Source organism: Panthera leo, chromosome E3 (genome assembly GCF_018350215.1).
Source record: "Panthera leo isolate Ple1 chromosome E3, P.leo_Ple1_pat1.1, whole genome shotgun sequence".
Lineage (NCBI taxonomy): Eukaryota > Metazoa > Chordata > Mammalia > Carnivora > Felidae > Panthera > Panthera leo.
The window spans coordinates 7,214,922-7,236,883 of record NC_056694.1 but is presented as its reverse complement, the minus strand read 5'-3'; the positions used below and the strand labels follow the sequence as shown (position 1 = coordinate 7,236,883).

The following is a 21,962-nucleotide window of genomic DNA, read 5'->3' as shown; positions in this document are numbered from 1 at the left end:
ACTTTAGCTCCGCCCCCAAAGCGCGGATTGGAACATGACTACATCATCAGCCTTAATCTGCCAGTGAGGAGCGCCGCTTCCCAGAGACGCAAGCGGATTGGTCGCAGGTCCGCCTTAAATACCCACCTCCCAGCCCCTCAGCCGCAGATTTAGAGGACGGGGGGGCGTGTCGGTGGGGGGTGGGGCGGGGCCGGAGGGAGGAGGGCGGGCTGAGGGTGTGCGCCTGCGCGCAGAGGGTTCGGCGTTTTCTATGAGCTGGGGTTGCACTTGAGAGTGTGACAGCGAGTGAGAGAATAAAGTGAAATGCAGAGTGAAGAGCTATTCAAATGCCATTTTTATACCTACTCCAGGCAGCTCTCTGTTTAAGACAGGGGTTTGTTCCCAAAGCGGCTTTTCCTCCTGGGATTCTGTGAGGAACGGTGTGATGGTGAGTCGAGTCCCCCGCCTCCTCCCCTCAGGCAAAGCAGTCGTGGTGCTGTCTTGTCTAGTCTGTGCCAGGAAACATTAGCAACAGTACTTTGAAGTCACTTTTTAATACATGAGTGTCACATCGAAAGTTTTTGTTTTAATGTAAATAGTTTCTGGGCCCGCAATACCAATGTGACCGAGAAAGTGCTGGTGAAGTAAAATGAAGGATGATTCTAGAAATAAGTACTTTTTGGTGATAAGATGGGGGAATTGGCGCCCTCGGTGCGTTGCTGAGGGGGCCGTGAAATGATGCCACTTCTATGGAAAACCCATCAACGGTTCCTGGAAAAGCCAAATACAGAGTTAGTTCCATGAGCAGTTCCACTCCTAGATGGATACCTAGGAGACTTGAAAACATGTCCACGCAAAAACTTGCACACAAATACTCTTAATAACCTAAGGATGGAAACCACGCAAATATCCATAAACTGAACAACAGAGAAATAAAATGTGGCGTATCCATGCAGTGGACTCTCATGCAGCCATAAAAAGGAATGGCGTATTGGTAAATCCTACAGCATGGATAAACTTTGGAAACATGAACCCTGAGTGAAAGCAATCAGATACACGAGGCCACATAGAGTATTTTGCTGTTTATGCGAAATGTCTAGACGAGGCAAATCCGTAGAAGCAGATTAGAGGTTGCCAGGGGCAGAGGGGAGAGAGAAATGGGGGGGGGGGGGGTGACTGCTACTTGGTGATGGAAATGTTCTGGAATGATAGAGTGATGGTGGTTCCGCAGTCTGAATGTAATAAAACCACTGAATTGTGCACTTTATTTTAAAAAATATTTATTTATTTTGAGAGAGTGAGCAAGTGGGGGAGGGACAGAGAGAGAGAGAGAGAGAGAGAGAATCCCAAGCAGGATCCACGCTGTCAGCATGGAGCCTGATGTGGGGATCAAACTCATGAACTGTGAGATCATGATCTGAGCCGGATCGGGTGCCCCTAATTTGTACACTTTAAAATGGTGAATATTAGAGTATGTGAATTGCATCTCAATAAAATAAAACTAAGTACTGTTACTTGAGGAGAAGTTTAATTAGAGAAGATGAATGCATTTTATTTCAAACGAGGTATGTTTAGAGGAGCCTTGGTGGCTCAGTTGAATTTCCAACCCTTGATTTCAGCTCAGGTCAGGATCCCAAGGTTGTGGAATTGAGCCCTGTGCTGAATGTGGAGCCTGCTTAAGATTCTCCCTCTGCCCCTCTCCCCTACTCTCACTAAAATAAAATAAAATAAAAATAAAATAAAATAAAATAAGGTATGTATAACAAAATTTAAATTGGGAGGAGGGTGTAGAGAGACAAAGTTGTGTGGAGATGCTTAATTTGCAAAGGCTTCCCTTGGCCTTAGATATCGACAATACTTTGTAGCGTCATTTTCTTTAACTTATTGTTCAGGGCATTTTCATCCATACGCTTACTTCTCTCTCTCATTAACCACCCCGTAATAGTGTCTCTATTTTGCAGATGAGGAAGTGCAAATTTAAGAGAGGTTGAGCCCTGCTCACAGGCACCCAAGTGGGCAAGTGGCAGAGCCAGATTCCAGTCTAAGTTTGCTGACACTGAGTCTGATGCTTTTCTATTACTCCATTGGCCAACTATGTTTGTTGTTATTTTTTAAAGCTACATTTAACTTTACCACAGAAATTCCCTATTTTCCTTTTTCTTGATGCAGAGAAGCCCCTCGCAAAACAATGTTCATCAGCCATCATCAGAATTGTTTCATTTTCACAAATCATAGTGCCCATGTAAAGAGCAGTTTCTCGTTCTTTCATTCAACCAATGTTTATTGAGCACCTTCTGTGTACTAGACACTCTTCTTGGAATTGGAGATACGGCAGTGAATAAAAACGATTTTTTTGGGACGCCTGGGTGGCTCAGGCATCCGACTTCGGCTCAGGTCATGATCTCACAGTTTGTGGCTTCAAGCCCCACCTTGGGCTGTGTGCTGACAGCTCCAAGCCTGGATGGAGCCTGCTTCAAATTCTGTGTCTCCCTCTTTCTCTACCCCTCCTATGCTCGTACTCTGTCTTTCTCTCAAAAATAAATAAACATTAAAAAATTAAATTAAAAAGACATTTTGTATTGTTGTCAAGAAAAGTGAGGGAGAGGGTGAGCCAGATAATGAGTAAGAAGATGTTAAGTTATCAAGAAGTGCTATGAGGAAAAATAAAGCAGGCTTCCATTTCCATTCAGTTCAAAAAACATGAAAAACAAAATAATGTATTATTTAGGGATTTATCTATTATCTAGCTACCTATCTCAAAATGATAAAGATCAAGGGAATGATTTTTATTTTTATTTAAAAAAATGTTTTTAATGTTTTATTTATTTTTGAGAGAGAGAGATAGAGTATGAGCAGGGAAGGGGCAGATAGAGAGAGGGAGGGAGACAGAATCCACGAAGCAGGCTCCAGGTTCTGAGCTGTTAGCACAGAGCTTGATGTGGGGCTCGAACCCATGAACCATGAGATCATGACCTGAGCCAAAGTCGGATGCTTAATCGACTGAGCCACTCAGGCACCCCTCAAGGGAATGATTTTTAAAACTGGAATAATGGTTACTTCTGGAATAGAGAAGGGGATGGGATAGAAAGAGACACAAAAGGTTTCAAATTCATATATTGATCCCCAAATTAATATATTGACCCTGATTCCATTTTGATGATATTTGGATGTAGGGATATTGGGAAGTGCTTATGTCATGAGAGTGGTACCCTCTTGAATGGGATTAATGCCCTTTTAAGATATACCCCAGAGACCCCTCCCCCCTTTTGCTATGTGAGCACACAGCACAGATGGCAGTCTATGAAGCAGGAAGCAGGCCTCCACCAGACTGTAGGATCTGCTAGTGCCTTGATCTTGGATTCCTAGTCTCTAGAACTGTGAGAAATAAACGTTGTTGCTTATAAACCACCCAGTTCTGTATATTCAGCTCTATAGCAACCAGAATGGACTATGGCGGTAATATTCTATTTCTTAGGTTCTAAGTCTCTGTTTCTGTGTCCTCTGTGTGTGTGTGTGTGTGTGTGTGTGTACATATATACACACTTTTTAAAAAATTTTAATGTTTATTTATTTTTGAGAGACAGCACAAGTTGGGGACGGGCAGAGAGAGAGGAAGACACAGAATCCAAAGTGGACTCCAGGCTCTGAGCTGTTAGCACAGAGCCCGATGCCGGGCCCCAAACCTGCAAACCATAAGATCATGACCTGAGCCGGGGCGCCTGGGTGACTCAGTCAGTTAAGCATCCAACTTTAGCCCAGGTCACAATCTCGCGGTCCGTGAGTTTGAGCCCCGCGTCAGGCTCTGGGCTGATGGCTCAGAGCCTGGAGCCTGCTTCTGATTCTGTGTCTCCCTCTCTCTCTGCCCGTCCCCCGTTCATGCTCTGTCTCTCTCTGTCTCAAAAAATAAACGTTAAAAAAAAAATAAAAAAAAAAAAAGGTCATGACCTGAGCCAAAGTTGGCCGCTCAACCAACTGAGTCACCCAGGTGCCCCCATACACACTTTTTAATACATGAAAGATTTGATAGTCTTAAAAATCGTAAAAAAATAAAGTAGGTCACGGCGCCTGACCTGATTTGCCTCAGTCAATTAAGTGTCCAACTCTTGGTTTTGGCTCAGGTCACGATCACCATTCATGAGATCGTGCCCCACGTGAGGCTCCATGCTGACAGCACAGAGCCTGCTTGAGATGCTCTGTCTGCCTCTCCCCATTTGTGTTGTCTCCTTCTCTCTCAAAATAAAGATACAAACTTTAAAAAATGAAAAAAATAAATAAAATAGGTCTTATGACCCCACAATTTTACCCCAAGGTATATACCCAACAGAAAATGTGTGCATATATCTGCACAAAGACAGAAGTAGATTGTGTCACATTCACATAATGGAGCACTATTGATCAATGAGAAGGAATGAACTAAACCATACACAACAACATAAATGAATTGCACAAACTTGATATCTAGTGACATAAACGAATCACAAAAGAGTAAATTCTGTGTGATTTCATTTACGTAAAGTACCAAAACAGGCAAAGCAATCTATGTTGTAGAAATCAGGATGGTAGTTATCCATGGGGGAAGGGTTGAGACTGGACAAGAGGGATGCTTCCAGTACTTGGTAATAGTATTTCTTGGTCTGGATGTTAGTGTCCTGTGTGTGTTCAGTTTGTGAAAAATTGGTGAGCTGTACACTTGTGATATGTGAACTTTTCATGTATATATGTTTGAATATTACAAAACAAAGTTGAGTGAGAAGATAGAGAAGGTCAGGGTGGTGATGGGTGTGCTGTTTTACACCAGGTGGGCAGGACTGGCCTCTCATGAGGAGAAAACTGAGCAGAAACCCAAGGGAGTGAACCATGTGGGTATCTACATACCTGGGGGTAGAATATTCTGGTGAGTGCTCATCTAGCTTGTCTTAGACTGAGTTCTTTGAAGATAAGCACCTGGTATACCTTTGAAATTCCAGTGTTTACCTCAGCACCTACCACATTGCTAACCTGCAAATTGAATAATTTGTTTTTGGTATATTGTCCTAGTCACTTCTAGCACTTCCTTCTGGTTTTATTATTATTTTTTTATTTTTTTTAATGTTTATTTATTTTTGAGACAGAGACAGAGCATGAGCGGGGGAGGGGTAGAGAGAGAGAGGGAGACACAGAATCTGAAGCAGGCTCCAGGCTCCAAGCTGTCAGCACAGAACCTGATGTGGGGCTTGAACTCACGAACTGTGAGATCATGACCTGAGCTGAAGTTGGATGCTTAACTGAATGAGCCACCCAGGCGCCCCACTTCCTTCTGGTTTTAGAGACTTCTTTTTTTTTTTTTTTTTTTTTTTGGCCTCATGGTCTCTTAATTCTGCTCTGTACCCTTCCATGGTACTTTCTTCTTTTGGAAAGGAGGGAACAAATCCTGAGATGTAAAATGTTTATACCCAGCTGTTTCCAAATAATCTCAGACCTTCCTCTCTCTGCCTGGAAACCACATGTTCCTTTATTTACCCCCAACTTGACCCCTCCCAACACACATACTTTGTCCCACCAGGATCTAAGTGGCTCCTATTTCTAGTCTAATGCTTACTATACTTCACTGCTACTCTTTGTTTACCTGCCTAGCTCACTTACAAGCTGAGCAGCATGGGGTCAAGTCTTTGATGTTTTCAACATGTTATTCCCAAAGCATGTGACTATTACCCTGCAGTCTTTAAAAAGTGCTGGTTGAATGGATGTGCCAGGGTTAAGATCCAGGAAGAATAGAGTTGGGGTTTGGAAGTCTGTTGATGGTTATATATAATACATAACATATTTTAAAATATTTTATTTCTTAAAATCCCTTCCCCTTCTCTCTGTAGAGAGAGAGATTTATTTTAAGGAATCTCAAGCAAATCACACTGGCAAGTAGGAAATCTGTAGGGTGGGCCAGCAGGAAGAGTTGATGTTGCACCTTGAGTCTGAAACCTGCAGGACACAAGGCTAGAACTCGGAGGTTTTATGTTATTACAGGAATTCTGGAGAATTCCTTCTTTTCTGAAAAAGCTTGATCTTTTCTTATAAGGTCTTCAATTGATTGGGTAAGGCCCACCCGCATGGTGGCATTTAATCTGTTTTGTTCAAAATTAAATATTCGTCATATCTTAAAAAATGCTTTCACAGTGTAGGGGAGGCAGATTTTTACCTTTGCCCTCCTAGGGTCTTTGGCTGGGTCTGATGATTAAATTAACATAAGACAGGAGAAAAGTATACACATTTATTTAATGCAAGTTTTACATGACTAGGAAGCCTTCATAAGGAAACAGAGACTGAAAGAAGTGACAAAACCTTTTATACTAGGTTGAACAAAGGAAGACAGTTGTGGAAAACTAAACTGTGTGTGGGTGGTAAAGGAAGATAAGAAGAATTATTTTAATAAGGTCTGTTTTACAGAATTCTCTAGTCACAATTTCCTATCCTTGATAATTAAGAATGTTACTTGCCCTCTGATACAGGGAGGACATCTAAGGGCCTTACCATCTGTTTTCAAGAAGAAAAGGAGGAGAGTCAGAGTGCCTTTCTTATAACTGCTGTTTAAGTACCTTTAGCTCATAATAATTTTTATGTCACAGAGACATATTTTGGGGTGACATACTATAATTTCCTTCAACAGCAACATCTAGACTGATGTTTGACCAAACCAATGGGTACCATAGCCTAGGCAAGTTGACACATAAAATGAACCATCACATCCACAAAAGCCAAAGAGGGTGGGTGCCCCTTTGCTGTGATGGTCTCTGTGGCAGCATTCATACCTGGGACTGCAGTTGTGGGTAATCCTTTCCCACTGGCTTTCCCTTGTCTCCACCCAGGAGTCTTATGAGATAACTGAGCAAAGGGGAAGGAATGTGCTTTGTAAGTACATATCTTGAGGAAGCACTGGTGAGCCAGAAGGGGAGGAAACACTTGAATGTCTGGAGCACTACAGCCTATGAGTGCTGGGAGCCCATATAAAGTTGGAGAGTCCACTTCCTTGGCTTTCTGTGGCCAAGAGACAACAAAGCCCATCTAATAATACACAGGCTCAAGCCACTTCGTTTCTCAAATTTAGTAGTATGTGAAAAAACAAAAAGAAGCAAAAGCAGGGTTCCAAAATTGTGCTATGATTGAAATGGTTGCACTTGAGAACTGAATGCTTTTAACACAGAGATATTACAAAGCTTTATGATTTTGACAGTCATGCAATAATTGCCAGGTTTACAAAGTTAATCTGAGAAGCAGAGTGCTATAAGACACCAGTTAAGTTGTAATCTGAAAGTCTCCTTCCTTTCTTGTGGGCATGTCTCTGACTGAATATATAACCAACACCCTTTAGAAGGAATGTTCAAAACCTACATTTGAGGCTTTCATGAATGTGAAGCCCAGGCAAAAAGTCCCTCTCAGCCTGGGCTAGGCTCCCGATACAGCTTTAACATGCCTCAATTTCTTGTTATTTTTATGGCCTTAAGGAGGGGGTCCCAGACAGAATTAATAATGTGGTCATGAGTCACATCCTCAGCCCTGGCTTCATACTTTTTTTCCAGTTATAGATTTACCCTCAACTGAATTTATAATTACTTTTAGGACGTAAGTTTTTCCCCTAAGGCTAGAAAGGATTAATTCATTCATTACAGAGCTACTACTAGACATTGTTCTAGAGGTTGTGGGTAGAACAAAGCTGTCTATCGTCATGGAGCTGATACTCTAGTAGATGGAGACAGAAAATAAGCAATATATATAAAAGGAAAATTAAGTAGCGTGTTAGAAGATGATAAGTGGTATAGGAAAAAAATCATCAGGGTAAATGGGATCCAGAGTGTGGAGGTAAGAGGGGACCTGCTGCTCTATTAAATAGGGTGGTCCTGGTAGGTTTCACTGAGGAGACATTGAGAAGACTCCGGCAAAGACTGGAAGGAGGTGAGGGAGTCAGCCTGGAGGAAATGGGAAAGAGTATCCATGGAAGAGGTAACGAATACAAAGGCTCAGTGTGTGTGTGCATATGAATGCGCTTATCTGATATACTTGAGAATTAGCAAAGAAGCCAATATGGTTGAAACTAAATGATCAAGTGGAGAGTAGTAGGAGTAGTAGGAGACAAGTTCAGGGAGCTAATGGAGGCCAGAACATGTATAGCTATATAGGAATTTGGTTTTTCTTCTGATTTGTTGTCAACTTCCCCCCCCCCCCCATTATTATGCCCCGTAGGAGACTTTTTAGATTTTTATTTTCCTAATTGCTACCCTCTCATGAAATTTTAATACCATAGATATAGCTTCTATTTATCTATGTACTGTGGCCCTTTGGAGGGCTAGACACCATTATAATATCCAAGATTTTTTCACCCCCTTCTCCCCAAAAAACAACTTTCATCCCCTTGGAGATGATATTGTTCCTGTTGAGAATGCATGCTGAGTGAAATAGGGACTCACCAGGGAGTTTAAACAGAGGAATGACATGATCTTACTATTTAAAGGATCATTCTGGATGTTCTGTTGAGAAAAGGCTATAGGAAAGTAAGTGCGGAAGCAAGAAGACCAATTAAGTAAGAGATTATGGTGACGTTGACCAGGGTAGTAGTAGTGGAGGTATTGAGAGGTAGTCACATTATAAATATATCTTGAAGGTGAAACCAATAGGATTTCCTGAAGCATTGAGTGTAGGATGTGAGAAAAAATAAAGCAATAAGAATGATTTTTAAGGTGTTTGGCCTGAGCCACTGTAAGGATGGCATTATCAACTTAGTGGGAAAAGATAAGGATAGAGTAGTTAATTTAGAGGGCAGTTGGTGGTGGAATCAGTTCATTTTTGCCCATATCTATCTGGTATGTATCCAAGTGGAGATTTTGAGTAGGCAGATAGAAGAGTCTGGAAATCAGGAAGGAGTTCTGTGCTAGAAATATAAATTTGGGAGCTATTGGTTAATAGATGGCCATGATATTGGATAAGCTAAACAAGGGAGTGAATGTAAATAGAGAAGAGAATCAAAGTCTGATCCCTGGGGCATGCCAACATCAAGAGATTGTGAGAAGAGGAGGAATCAGTGAAGGAGTCTGGGAAGGAACAATTTACCAATTGTTAGGTTAGAGGAAACCAGGAAAGTGAGGTGTCCTGGAAAACAAGTGAAGAGTATATATCAGGGGGGAGTGAGTGATCAGCTGGTGCAGACACTGCTGATAGGTGCTGAGAACCATCAGTAGGTGATTGATTGTTGGATTATGTGCTATGAAGGTCATTGATAATTTCAAGGACAGTTTCAGTGGAATGGTCAGAACAGAGTCTGATATAAGATTAAGAGAATGGGAGTGGAGAAATCAATTGCATTGAGTAAAGTCATATACTTTTAAGAGTTTTACTGCAAAGGAATCAAAGAAAAGGGGCAGTAGCTGGTAGAAGGATTAATCAGTGGATTAATCACTAGATTAATCAGTGATTAGAGCAGACCTTGGTGATCAACGGGGTCAAGGGAAGGTTTTGTCAAATTGAGAGAATAAAAGCATAGTTCTATGCTGTTAGGAATAACTCAGAAGCAGTTGGTGGGGGCGGGTGGTGATGTAGGAGAGAGCAAAGAAAATTTCTGGGGCAATAGCCTTGTGAAATTGAGGGAGGATGGGGTCTAGTGAAGGATGGTCTTTAGATAAGAATATGGACAGTTCATTCATGGCAACTGATGGGCAGGCTGGTTAGATGCTGATAGTAGCTGGATAGAAATGCGGGTGGGGGAGTCTGTGAAATATTTTCAGAATTGGGGACTACAGCCATTGCCTAGGAGAGAGGGGGAGATGATGTATTTGGAGTTTGAGGACACAGGCCCAGGTGTGAAATGGTCATCCCAGAAAGAGTGACTAAGGAAGGTGGATGACAGCATCGTCAGTGGAGAGCAGCTCACGGAAGTGAAAGGCTGTGGTGTTGAAAGATTCACCCACATGGATTTTGAAATTGCTGAGTGTTAGGACAAGTAGGGAATTGGAGAGAGTGACACTGAGCCAGGAGCTGACATTGTTTAGAAATGAGGGAGGAGGGTTGTTGGCAGATAACAGGAGCAACTTGTGGTAGGATCTGAAAGGCCCTGAGCAGTTATGAGCTTGAGTCCCTTCCAGGTCAAGGCAGTGGAGCTGGGAATGTGGCAGGTGAGGGTGGGCAAATGTGGCCTCAGAGGCGTGGCACAGTGAGCTGGAAAGCCGAGGCTCAGGGCCAGCCAGTCAGCAGCAAGTGACCAAGCCGACTGGGAGCTAGAGTAAGGAAGGTCTCTCCTGCCTTCATTAGAGGGTGAGTGTGATTGGGGCAAGCATCTGTATTTAAACGATCCTGATGGAAAGATGGAGATGTGTAAATTCCCAGAGCTCCTGGTGCACATGATCCTATAGGGCCTGAATGGATGGGAGTCCAGTTGGCACCACTGTGGACTTGTTAAACAACAATTTCTCTTGCATTTGTGGAGTTACAGCCCTGTATTACTTGTATTTGAAAATATCAGCTCATCCTCATTCTCTATTCAGTCCCTCAAACCTCAGCTCAGGGCTGTCATTAGAATTTAGCCCCTTGCCTTGCAAACTAAGATTATGTTCATAAACTGGGGCTTTATTTTCTCAAAATTGGGCAAAACAAAATCAAATAAAATTCAGGTCCACAAATCCAGTATCATCTCTTTCCCAATTACCCCTCCCTCTCCATCATCCCCACCTCCCTTACCATAAAACCACCCATGAGAGGTAACGAAGCCAAATTTGGTGACCCTTTCTTTTCTCTCCTCAAATAAATGACAATGTAGCCACTGCAGAAGGAATAAAGGCCTGGGCAAGTCTTGGCAGATACTCCAAAGAGAGGAAGGGTGGGAGACCAGAAAGGGGCTAAGATGGAGGTGGGATGGTAATATGAACCCAGAGGGGTGTATGCTAGATCATGGGGTTCAACCAAGTTCTAAATCGTCTCAGGGACAGAGGGGGTTGGACCCATCAAGGAGAACTTTCCTGGGTTGGACATGGGAGAGAGTCCTTTCTGATTCTGACTTTTCCCTTGAAAACTCTTCCCAAGTTGATTAGATTGTAATGAAGATATGAGTTAATATTATTTCATGATTCTTTAACGTTTTCATCACCAATGACCCCCTTTGTTATGGACTAAATGTCTCCCCTCACCCCCTTTTATATGTTGCGATCCTAACTCCAAATGTGATGGTAGTAGGTAGAGCCTTTGGGAGGTGATGGGGTCCTGAGGGTGGAGCCCTGTGAGTGGGATTAGGGCCACAATAAGAAGAGACTGGGGAGAGCTTCCTTCTTGTCTCTTTTCTCTACCACATGAGGATAAAACTAGAAGTCAGCAGTCTCAACTCAAAAGAGGGCTTTCACCAGAACCTGACCATCCTGGCACTCTGATCTTGGACTTCCAGGCTCCAGAACTAAATTTCTGTTGTATATGAGCCACCCAGGCTATGGTACTTTGGTACAGCAGCCAGGACTGAGACACCCTATTTTTAGTCTCTTTTTACAACATTATAATATGATGTAACCTTTCCCCCATTTTTGTTTCAAATTTATTAAAATTTTTCATTTCTGTTTCCAGTATCATTGGATACCTTCAACATCCATTTCTACTAAGTATTTTATTTAAAAAAAATGTTTAATGTTTATTTATTTTGAGAGAGAGAGAGACAGAGAGAGAGACAGAGTGCAAAAGGGGAGGGCAGAGAGAGAGGTAGACACAGAATCTGAAGCAGGCTCCAGGCTCCGAGCTGTCAGCACAGAGCCTGATGTGGGGCTCAAACTCACAAACCGTGAGATCATGACCTGAGCCAAAATCAGTTGCTTAACCGACTGAGCCACCCAAGTGCCCTTCTACTAAGTATTTTAAATACTTCAGATAGTTCACAGACCCCACTGTGGGACCCCGACTGCCTAATTTCCTTTGTGACTGTCATTTACTCTACTGCCTGGGTCAGTTCCTGTGTGTTGTCAGTCCTGTCCATATTACTATTGCTTTTCATCAGAGCTGACTTCATGGGTGCTCAAACTGTACAGTCACACAGGGTCCCGTGCTCAGAAGGGCCTGTGCTGGGTTTAATGCTGTGCTGTCCCCATCTTGAAATTTGTAATAATTTTTGAACAAAGGGCCCCACATTTTCATTTTGTACAGGGCCCCCACATGTTGTAGTTGGTCCTGCCAGTCACGACTGGGAGAGGTCCTGGGACTGGTTGGGGGCATAGCCCTGAATTACTCTGACAGGCTGCTCAAGACTCTGGCAGGAGGGAGGGAGACTTCCACTTTCTCACAATCCATATCTCAGACCCACTTTGTTTCCTTGAGTTAAAAAATTATAAACATGAAATCACTGCTTCACTATATACTAATTTGGAAGTAAATTTTAAAAAATAAAAAATAAAGCTAAATTATAAAAAAAAAGGGACACGGATGGTTTAAGGACAGATTTACATTTACAGATTTGTGGCTATATTTCTAAAAATCATAAAATGTCTAATGTCACTTTATTGTAATAAGGATTTTTTTAAGTAAAAAAAAAAAATTTATAAACATGAGGGGTGCCTGCATGGCTCAGTCAGTTAAGCGTCCAACTCTTGATTTCAACTCAGGTCACGATTGCAGGGTCATGGGATCTAACCCCTGTCAGACCCTGTCAGAACCGGCTTAGGATTCTCTCTCTTTCCCTCTCTCTCTGCCCCTTCCCTGCTCATGCTCAATCTCTCTCTCTCTCTCTCTCTCTCTCTCCCCCTCTCTAAATAAACTTAAAAAAAAATTGTAAACATGGACACAGATTCCCTCTTGCCTCTTTATTTGGAAAACCCTGCCACAAATTCTGTGCCTGTTGCTTTCATTTTTGTTTCCTTGTGCTTTATTTCATTTCCTCCCAACCAAGTGTGTACGTGGTGCAAACAGCCAAGAGTTGTTCTTGGTGGGGACCCCGTTCACCACCTCCCATGCCCCTTTTTGCCCCCACCAGGCAGGCAGCCATGCACTCCTGCACAATTCCTGCTGCTGTCTTTGAACTTTCTGCCTCCAAATGCACTGAGGGCCCAGAGTGGTAAAGGGTAGAAGGGAAAGGAGATCAAAGGAGAAGGAATGGAGAGGAGGAGAGCTGGGGGGGGGGGGGTATGAAAGGAAGAGAGAAGCAAAGGGCGACTAGCTGAGGGTTGGGAAGTGCTTGGGATGAGACCCCTTTAAACTTATTTTATTTCTTAGAGAGAGAGAAAGAGAACAAGTCAGGGAGAGGGGCAGAGGGAGAGAGAGAATCCAAAGCAGGCTCCACGTATATATACGTATACATATATATATAGAGAGAGAGAGAGGGAGACAGAGGGAGAGAGAGAGAGATTGTGCATACTATTTGATTTTTTGGCCTACCGAAAATTCAACTGTGTACACACATATATTCAACTACCCATTTAAAAGAGCTACCTAGGGGGTACCTGGGTGGCTTAGTTGGTTGGCTGTCTGACTCTTGATCTCAGGGTCATGAGTTTGGGCTCCATGCTGGGCATGAAGCTTACTACAATAATAAAATAGAGTAGAATAGAATAGAATAAAAAAATAAAACTACCTAATATTCAGTCATTTAATTTATGTAATTTAATAATTTCCTATTGTACACCTGGTTATTTAAATTGTTTTCAATTTTCATTTTTCAACAGCATGGACTGAAATTTCTTGTGCATATCCAGGATATGCACTTTCTAGATAGGATAACTTTCTAGAAGGAGCATTTTAAAGGATGGCAGTCCACAGTGTAGAGTAGTGGCAAAAGCATGTATTAAAAACACTTATATGCTCTGTAATTTAGTTACATCATTTAGTCCCTCTGTAACTCTGTTTTCTGCATCTATAAAATGAAGGTGATAGCATACTGCTTCATGGGCAGCTGTGAGGATTGAAAGAACTAATAACACACTTAGCCTAGTGTCTGGAACGTGATAAGAGCTCAATAAATGTGAGCTATTATTACTGCCAGACAGCTCTTTCAAAAAGTTGCACAAATTACACAGCACCCTATACTAGGATATACTCTCACTTGAATTAATGTTAGATATTATCCTCCTTTTAAATTAGTGATTCTCAACTTTGACTTTACATAGGAATCATGTGGGGAACCTTAAAAAATACTGATACCCTGGTCCCACTCCCAAAGATGCTGATTTAATTGGTCTGGGATGTGACCTTCGGCATTGGAATTTTTGAGGCTTCCCAGGTGATTCTGATATACCGATATGTGAGTTATCACTGTTTTATTTTCTCTTTGGTGGAAAAAAATATATATTGATGGTACTAGCAGCTGGGAGGAGGGGGGTGAGGAGTAACTGCTTAATGGGTACTAGCTTTCCTTTTGGGGTGAAGAAAATGTTTTGGAACTAGATGGATGTGGTAGTTACATAACACTGTGAAAGTACTAAATGCCACTGAATTGCTCACTTTAAAATGATTAATTTTGTGTTATGTGCATTTCACTTCAATAAAAAAACAGAAAAATATTATGTCTTTTTTTAATATCCTTTAAAATTTTTTTAAATGTTTATTTATTTTCAGAGACAGAGACGGAGTAGGGGTAGGAGCAGAGAGAGAGAGAGGAGAGAGAATCCCAAGCAGACTCCATGCTGTCACCAAAGAGCCTGATGTGGGCCTCCAACCCATGAACTGTGAGATCGTGACCTGAACAAAAACCAGGAGTTGAACGCTTAACTGATTGAGATTCAGGTGCCCCTATTTTAATTTCTTTTACAATTATGATTGAGGGTTTAATTATATGTTTAGTAACCATTAGGGTGATTTTTCTTTTACTCTTTTTCTTAAGCCTGTCTATTGCTCACTTTTCTGCTAAGATGTTCATTTTACTGTTTGTAGGAGCTGTTAGAATGTTAACCTTTGTCTGACTCGGGTTTCAAATGTTTTTTTCAGTTTGCTTTTTGTCTTTTATTCCTGTGTTTTTTTAAAATTTTTTTAAACATTTATTTATTTTTGAGAGACAGAGTGAAACAGAGCATGAGCAGGGGAGGGGCAGAGAGAGAGGGAGACACAGAATCCGAAGCAGGTTCCAGGTTCCAAGCTATCAGCACAGAGCCTGATGTGGGGCTCGAACTCACAAACCACGAGATCATGACCTGAGCCGAAGTCGGACACTTAACCGACTGAGCCACCCAGGCGCCCCAATTCCTGTGTTTTTTGATGTACAAGTTAAGTTTTTTTTCTTATAATTAAGCTGTCAAGTTTTTTATGATTTTGCCCTTCAGTGTCAGGCTTAGAAAGTACCCCCCCCAACCACCCCCCCACACACACACTAGAAAAAGAGCAAACTAAACCTAAAGAGAACAGAAGGAAGGATATAATAAACATTAGAGTGGAGATAGAGAATACAAAATAAAGTAGTAGAGAATTCAAAATAATAGGGAAAATCCATTAAACCAAAAGTTGGTTCCTTAAAAACATCAACAAAATCAACAAATTTTTAGCCCAACTGACTATGAAACAAAGAAGACTCAAATAAATAAAATCAGAAATGAGTTTCAGATAACATTACTATTGACCTTACAGGAAAAAGAAAAAGATTGTAAGAATATTCTGAATAGTTGCCAACAAATTAAATAATCTAGATGAAATGGACAAATTCCTAGAAACACACAATGTACCAAAACTGATTCAAGAGGAAATAAAAAATCTGAATAGACCTATAACAAGTTAGGAGATTGAATCAGTAATCAAAGACTTTCACAAAAGGAAAAGTCCAGGACCAGAGGGCTTTACTGGTATTATCCGTGAAAAATTCTACCAAACATTTAAAGAAGTATGAATACCAGGGCGCCTGGGTGGCTCAGTCGGTTAGGCGGCTGACTTGGGCTCAGGTCACGATCTCACAGTCTGTGAGTTCGAGCCCCGCATCGGGCTCTGTGCTGACAGCTCAGAGCCCGGAGCCTGTTTCAGATTCTGTGTCTCCCTCTCTCTCTCTGACCCTCCCCCATTCATGCTCTGTCTCTCTCTGTCTCAAAAATAAATAAACGTTAAAAAAAATTAAAAAAAAAAGTATGAATACCAATTCTTCTCAACCTCCTTCAAAAAATAGGAGAGGAAGAAACACTTCCTAATTTATTCTGTTAGTCCAGCATTATCCTTATAACAAAGCTATAAGAATACATTGCAAGGAAAGAAAACTACAAACCATTATTCTTTATGAACATAGATGCAAAAATCTTCAACAAAGTATTAGTGAACTAAATCCAGCAACATATTGAAAGGATTATATACTGTGATAAAGTGGGATTTAACCCAGGAATGCAAAGATGGTTCAACTTACAAAAATCAATCACTGTAATACACCACAATAGGAGAAAGAAGGAAAAAAAAATTCCCACATGATCATCTCAATTGATGCAAAAAAAGCATTTGACAAAATCCAACACTTTCATGATAACAAGAAAAGGATGCCTGCTTTTACCACGTCTATTCAGCGTTGAATTAGAAGTTCTAGCCAGAGCAACTAGGCAAGAAAAACAAAACACATCTAAATTGTAAATGAAATAACATTATATTTATTTGCAGATAACATGGTTATGTGTGTGTATATATATTTTTCTCTCTCTCTGTATATATGTGTGTGTGTGTGTGTGTGTGTATTTATAAAATCCCAAAGAATCTATGAAAACACTATTAGAGCTAATAAACCAATTCAGCAAAGTTGCAGGACACAAAATCAACACACAAAAATCAGTTGTATTTATATTCATTAGCAATTAATCTAAAAGGGACATTTAAATAACAATACCATTTATAATACATAAAAAGAATAGTATACTTAGAAATAAAGTTATCCAAGGAGGTGTGAGACTTGTATGAGGAAAATTACAAAAAAAAAAAATTGCTGAAAGAAATTAAAGAAGATCTAAATAAATGGAAAGACATCCATATTCATGGGTTGTTAAAAGACTTAATATGGTTAAGATGGCCATACTGTCTATCATACTGCAAAGCGATCTACAGGTTCAGTGCAATCCTTATAAAAATCCCAATGGCCTTTTTGCAGAAAGGGAAATCACTCCTAAAATCCATAAATCAAGAGAATTGAAAACATATGTCCACCACAGAAAAACGTACACAAATGGTTGTAGCAGTACTATTCACAATAGCTGAAAGGTGGAAACAACTCAAATGTCCATCAACTGATGAATGACAAACAAAAACTAATATATCTATATACAATGGAATATCATTCAGCTGTTAAAAGTGATGAAGTCCTGATTCACACTGAAACATGAATGAGTTTGGAAACGAAAGAAGCCAAAAACAAAAGGCTACTTATCATATGTTTCTATTTATATGAAGTGTGTAGAATGGGCAAATCCATACAGACAGAAAGTTAGTGGTTGCCAGAGGGAAGGAGGGGGGAATGGGGAGTGAATGCTTAATGGATATGGGGTTTTCTTTGGGGTGATTAAAAGATCTGGAAGTAGTGGGAATGGTTGCACAATATTGTGAATGTACTTAATGTCACTGAATTGTACACTTTAAAATGTTAAAATGATGAACTTCATGTTATGTATTTTGTACTACAATAAAAAGTCCTTTCCAATGCAAGATCAAGTAAATTTTTACTTCCAAAAATAATAGGTTTTTTGTTTTATTATCAAAATTTTAACTCTTTAATTAAAAATTTTTACCCAAATTATCACAATACCATTTATTGAATAATGTCTTTATTCTGCGCTGGTTTGAAATGCTGCCTTTATCATATGGTCTAAGGCCAGGCTTTCTCTCCAGCATGTGGTTGGATTTTGCAGTATTATTAGCCTCTGTTTTCAGTATAACATGTTTTTTTATCTATTGTAGTTTAGAGCACATTTTAGTTTAGTACACATTTTAATATCAGAATACCTCATTATTTAAGCATTTTCTTGGTGATTTTTTAACATTTTTCTTCCAGATGAACCCAATGATTATTTTGTTAGATTAAAACTACCCCTTTGGGGGCACCTGGCTGGCTCAGTTGGTGGAGTGTGCGACTCTTGATCTTGGGGTTGTGAGTTCGAGCCCCATGTTGGGTGTAGATATTACTTAATAATAAAATCTTAAAAAAAATACCCCTTTGGAATTTTAATCATAATTGCATTTAAGTTGAACATATTTACAATACTGTGTATTCTTGTCCAAGAACATATGTCTATTTATTTAACTCTTCTTCCGTGTCATTTAGTAAAGTTTTGAAGTTGAATTTATATACATATTATACTTTTATCACTTCATTTCTAGAAAATTAAGTTGTTTCTGTTGAAACTTTGGTGACTGATCATTGGTAGTATGCAGGAAAATATAAGGGAAAGCTATTAGTTTTTGCTTAAATATTTTATAACTAGCCGTGTTACTGAGTTATAATTGACTCTAACAATTTTCAGGTGCTTCCTTGGGTTTTTAGGTGATGATATCATACATGAATAACAGAAATTTTGTTTATGCCTTACCGTGTAATCTTGGGCATAGTTCCATCATAGGATTTAACTACCAAATGTAAAATTCTTGCAATATTGGCTGGTACACAGTAAGCATTTTATAATCTTAGTATTATAATAATGATACCATATTCTCTAACAGAAAAATTGGGGGGGGGGATGGTACCTGGCTGGCTTATCAGTTGATAGAGCATGTGACTCTTGATTTTGGGATTGTGAATTCGAGCCCCATGTTGGGTGTAGAGATTACTTAAAAACCTTAAAAAAAATGTTTGGTGTTTTATCCTTTATCTTTGATATTAGTTGTTGGTTTGAGATAGATTTAAAATATTTTTTCATGATATAGAAGTATTTGCTTCTACTTTTCTAGAGCTTTTGTTTGTTAAGATAAATGTTGTCTGTTTAATTTCACAGAATACTGATTTGCATCCATCTGAATTGTCCTTTCTCCTTTTTATACAATAAACTATATTAATAGATTTTCTAATGTTTAGCTAGTCCTATGCTATAATAAATCCAAATTGGTCGCAGTATCATTAAAATGTTGAATCTGATTTGCTTATTTTTTTTATAATCATTATATCTATACTTTTAAATGAGATTAATGTAAGGTTTTGTATTTTTTTCTATGTTGTGTGTGTTAGCCAGGAGTTGGTGTCCAGGTTTCTGTTAGCTTCATAAAATGACTTGGGAAATACTCCACTTTCCCCAATGTTCTGCAGCAGTTTTTACAGTATAGAAATGATTTATTTCTAGAACATTTGAAAGAATTTACCCTCAAAGCCAATTAGATCTGACATCTTTCTTGGAAGTATATTGTTGTAAACCTTAAAAAAATCTCATTTGTGATTTGTGATAAGTTCAGGATTTTAACTTCTTATATCAATTTTGAAAATTTCCTAGAAAATCACCCATTTCATCAATATTTTAAAATGTTTTAGCCTAGAGTTGTATAAGCAGTCAATTCTGCAATAACACAACATAAGCATTCCTAAAAATTACTAAAATCACACAGTGAAAACCACAGGGTTTAGGGGGAAAATGGGATTAGGGATATAATCTTCAAAAACTTTGTCAATGACACATTAAAAAAAGATGTGAACGTAATAAAACCATAGCACACTACAATAAACATGGCCCTATATATTGAAAAAAACCCAGAAATTTGCTTGTGGAAGTGGGCACTGGAAAAGTTGCAGCTTGAGAATGTTTTGAAGTGGCCAAGGAGGAAATCTAAAATTGGTCCAAGGTGTAACACTAGATCTGGGTGGGTGTGGCTCCTAACACATCCAGGTTGCTGAGGTAACTGGCAAATGCTTTAGATGAGTGCTCTGTGGGTTTCCTACAGAGCTGGGTGCAGTTTTTTGCATTCACGTGGGGTTCCCCTGAAGGTCTCTCAGTAGCACCCTAAAGTACTGATTTATTTCCAACAGGTTCCAGAGGGTAGATTTACAGCAAGTTCTGCTGCTGTGACTCCACAGTGACTTCTCTGCCATTCAGTGGGCCGTGACTTGAGTCATCTCCAAAAGATCTGGATCTCAGCCCTAGGAGCAGTAGCTGCCTCTTGTCTCTGCTATTCTTACGAGTCGTTGTTCTTGGGAAGAATCCACTCTGACTCTCTCAGGTAGATACCCTCTTCCTATAGTGGGAATTTGTCATGCCAAAGTCCTCCCATTATGGAGTCACAATATATCAATAAAACAACTACAACGAACACCAAATACATTTTGTGAAAATTTACAAATGAATGACGAAATGTAAATTCTCTCACAGATGGTGAGATTGTTTTGGATATGATGAATTGTTATCTAAAGCTGTGGCAAAAAAGGTAATTCCCCAGATGGGTAAGCCAAGCTTTGTGCAAAGACCCAGAGTGGGAGTGGGGGATTGGTTTTTGGCACACCAGAATGAAATCTGCCTGTTTACAGGAAGTTGGATTGGTTTCAAAGGACAGAAAGTGAGACTCCAGGATTCAGGGGATGGGGGGTGGGAGTGGATGAGGAACTAGGACTTAGAAAGGTAGAAAAAAGAGACACAGGGCTTGGAAGAATTGGCAGTATCAGACGGAACATGCATATATGCCATATAACAATTTCCATGCCTTCTCTCGGGAAGTTACCAGAGTGAACTCACTCTTTAATGCTGCAAAGGCCTATTAAACTTTTATTGTTTTATGCTGTACCTGGGTCCATGGTTCATGCTGAGTATTTAAGAGAAACGTCTAGGCTGTCATGGATCCATTCATGGAGTGCAAGATTCTGACTGTCAGGTTGGTGTTTCTGGCTCTGGGGAGTACCTCTCTTGCCTCCACTGCCTCTCATCACTGGCTCCTGTGTTTTCTTCCTGTGCAACTGAGAGAAGCTGTCCATCTCCTTACCTGTGCCTCCTGTGACTCCAGGGGCAGCCATTACAGGGTGAAACATCATCCTTAGGAGGAGGGTGAATGGTTAGGTGTTAGGGTCTATTAGGGAATCCAAAACACAAACCTTCAGAAGAGATCATTTCAGGGAAATTCCTGTGGAGAACAAAAATAAGCAATTCCCCATGGTTATTAGCTCTCCTCACCCTTCAAAAGTGTTTCCTTTCTTGGGGGCACCTGTGTGGCTCAGTCGGTTAACTGGCTGACTTCTGCTCAGGTCATGATCTTGCAGTTGGTGAGTTCAAGCCTCGTGTCGGGCTTTGTGCTGACAGCCCAGAGACTGGAGCTTGCTTCAGATTCTGTGTCTCCCTCTCCCTCTCTCTGCCCCTCCCCAACTCGTGCTAAGCCTCTCTCTGTCTCTCAAAAAATAACTAAATGTTAAAATTTTTTTCAAAAAAAAGTGTTTACTTTCTATCCCACTGTAAGAGAAAGAGATGGAAATCTATGGTGTTGTCTCTGCTTTTTGGCGGGGGGGGAAGCCAGGAATTCGGTGGGGGCAGGGGGGGGTGGGAATCCCTTTCTGAAAAGAGAGTGGGTAATTGGCTGGAGTGACTTTTGCTGTGTCTTTTGGAAATATGAGTATGGTAAGAAGCTAAGAATATCTCCTAGAGAAGGCATTTCTCTGTTTGTCCGTAAGTCAAAAGTGGAGATCTGGGGCTTAATATAGCTACAGATACATTTTGTTTGGACTGTTTAAACAATGCTGAATGGGTTGTTGATAGTTAAACAGTAGGGGCTTTCAAATGAAAATACGGATTTCTGGTTTCACTTAAGTGGTTGATCTGGCAAGATTGGTCTTTATTCTAAAAGTATGAAAGAGTTTGGCAGGAAAACCCTAATTCCTTAATAATCTGTTCCAAGGAAAGTATTGATTTCATTTCCAGAGTAACCTTTCACTGTGAGAAAGAGTGAGACTTCTTGGAGCTAAAACTTTCCACCTTTTAAAAAAGCTGAACCGTAACATACATGAAAATATATAAATCATAAGTGCTCAATGAAATAAAAGATAACACACCTGTGGAATCATCACTCAAGTCAAGTAGACATTACTAGTATCCTTAGGAACTTTCTCTCATGCCTTCATTCCCATCACTACCACCCTTTCTTCTTTCCAGGTGTAAACA

General features: G+C 40.3%; 1 protein-coding gene across 2 annotated transcripts in view; it reads left to right on the top strand.

The window, feature by feature from the left end:
* Positions 1-14,641: 14,641 nt before the first annotated feature.
* LOC122210026 (NXPE family member 3-like) overlaps positions 14,642-21,962 on the top strand; it is a 53,249-nt gene continuing 45,928 nt past the window's right edge. For both annotated transcript variants that reach the window (XM_042922434.1, XM_042922433.1), the window contains exons 1-2: positions 14,642-14,682; positions 19,853-20,043. The gene's annotated coding sequence lies outside the window, so the exon portion shown is untranslated. The remainder of the gene's footprint in view (positions 14,683-19,852; positions 20,044-21,962) is intronic.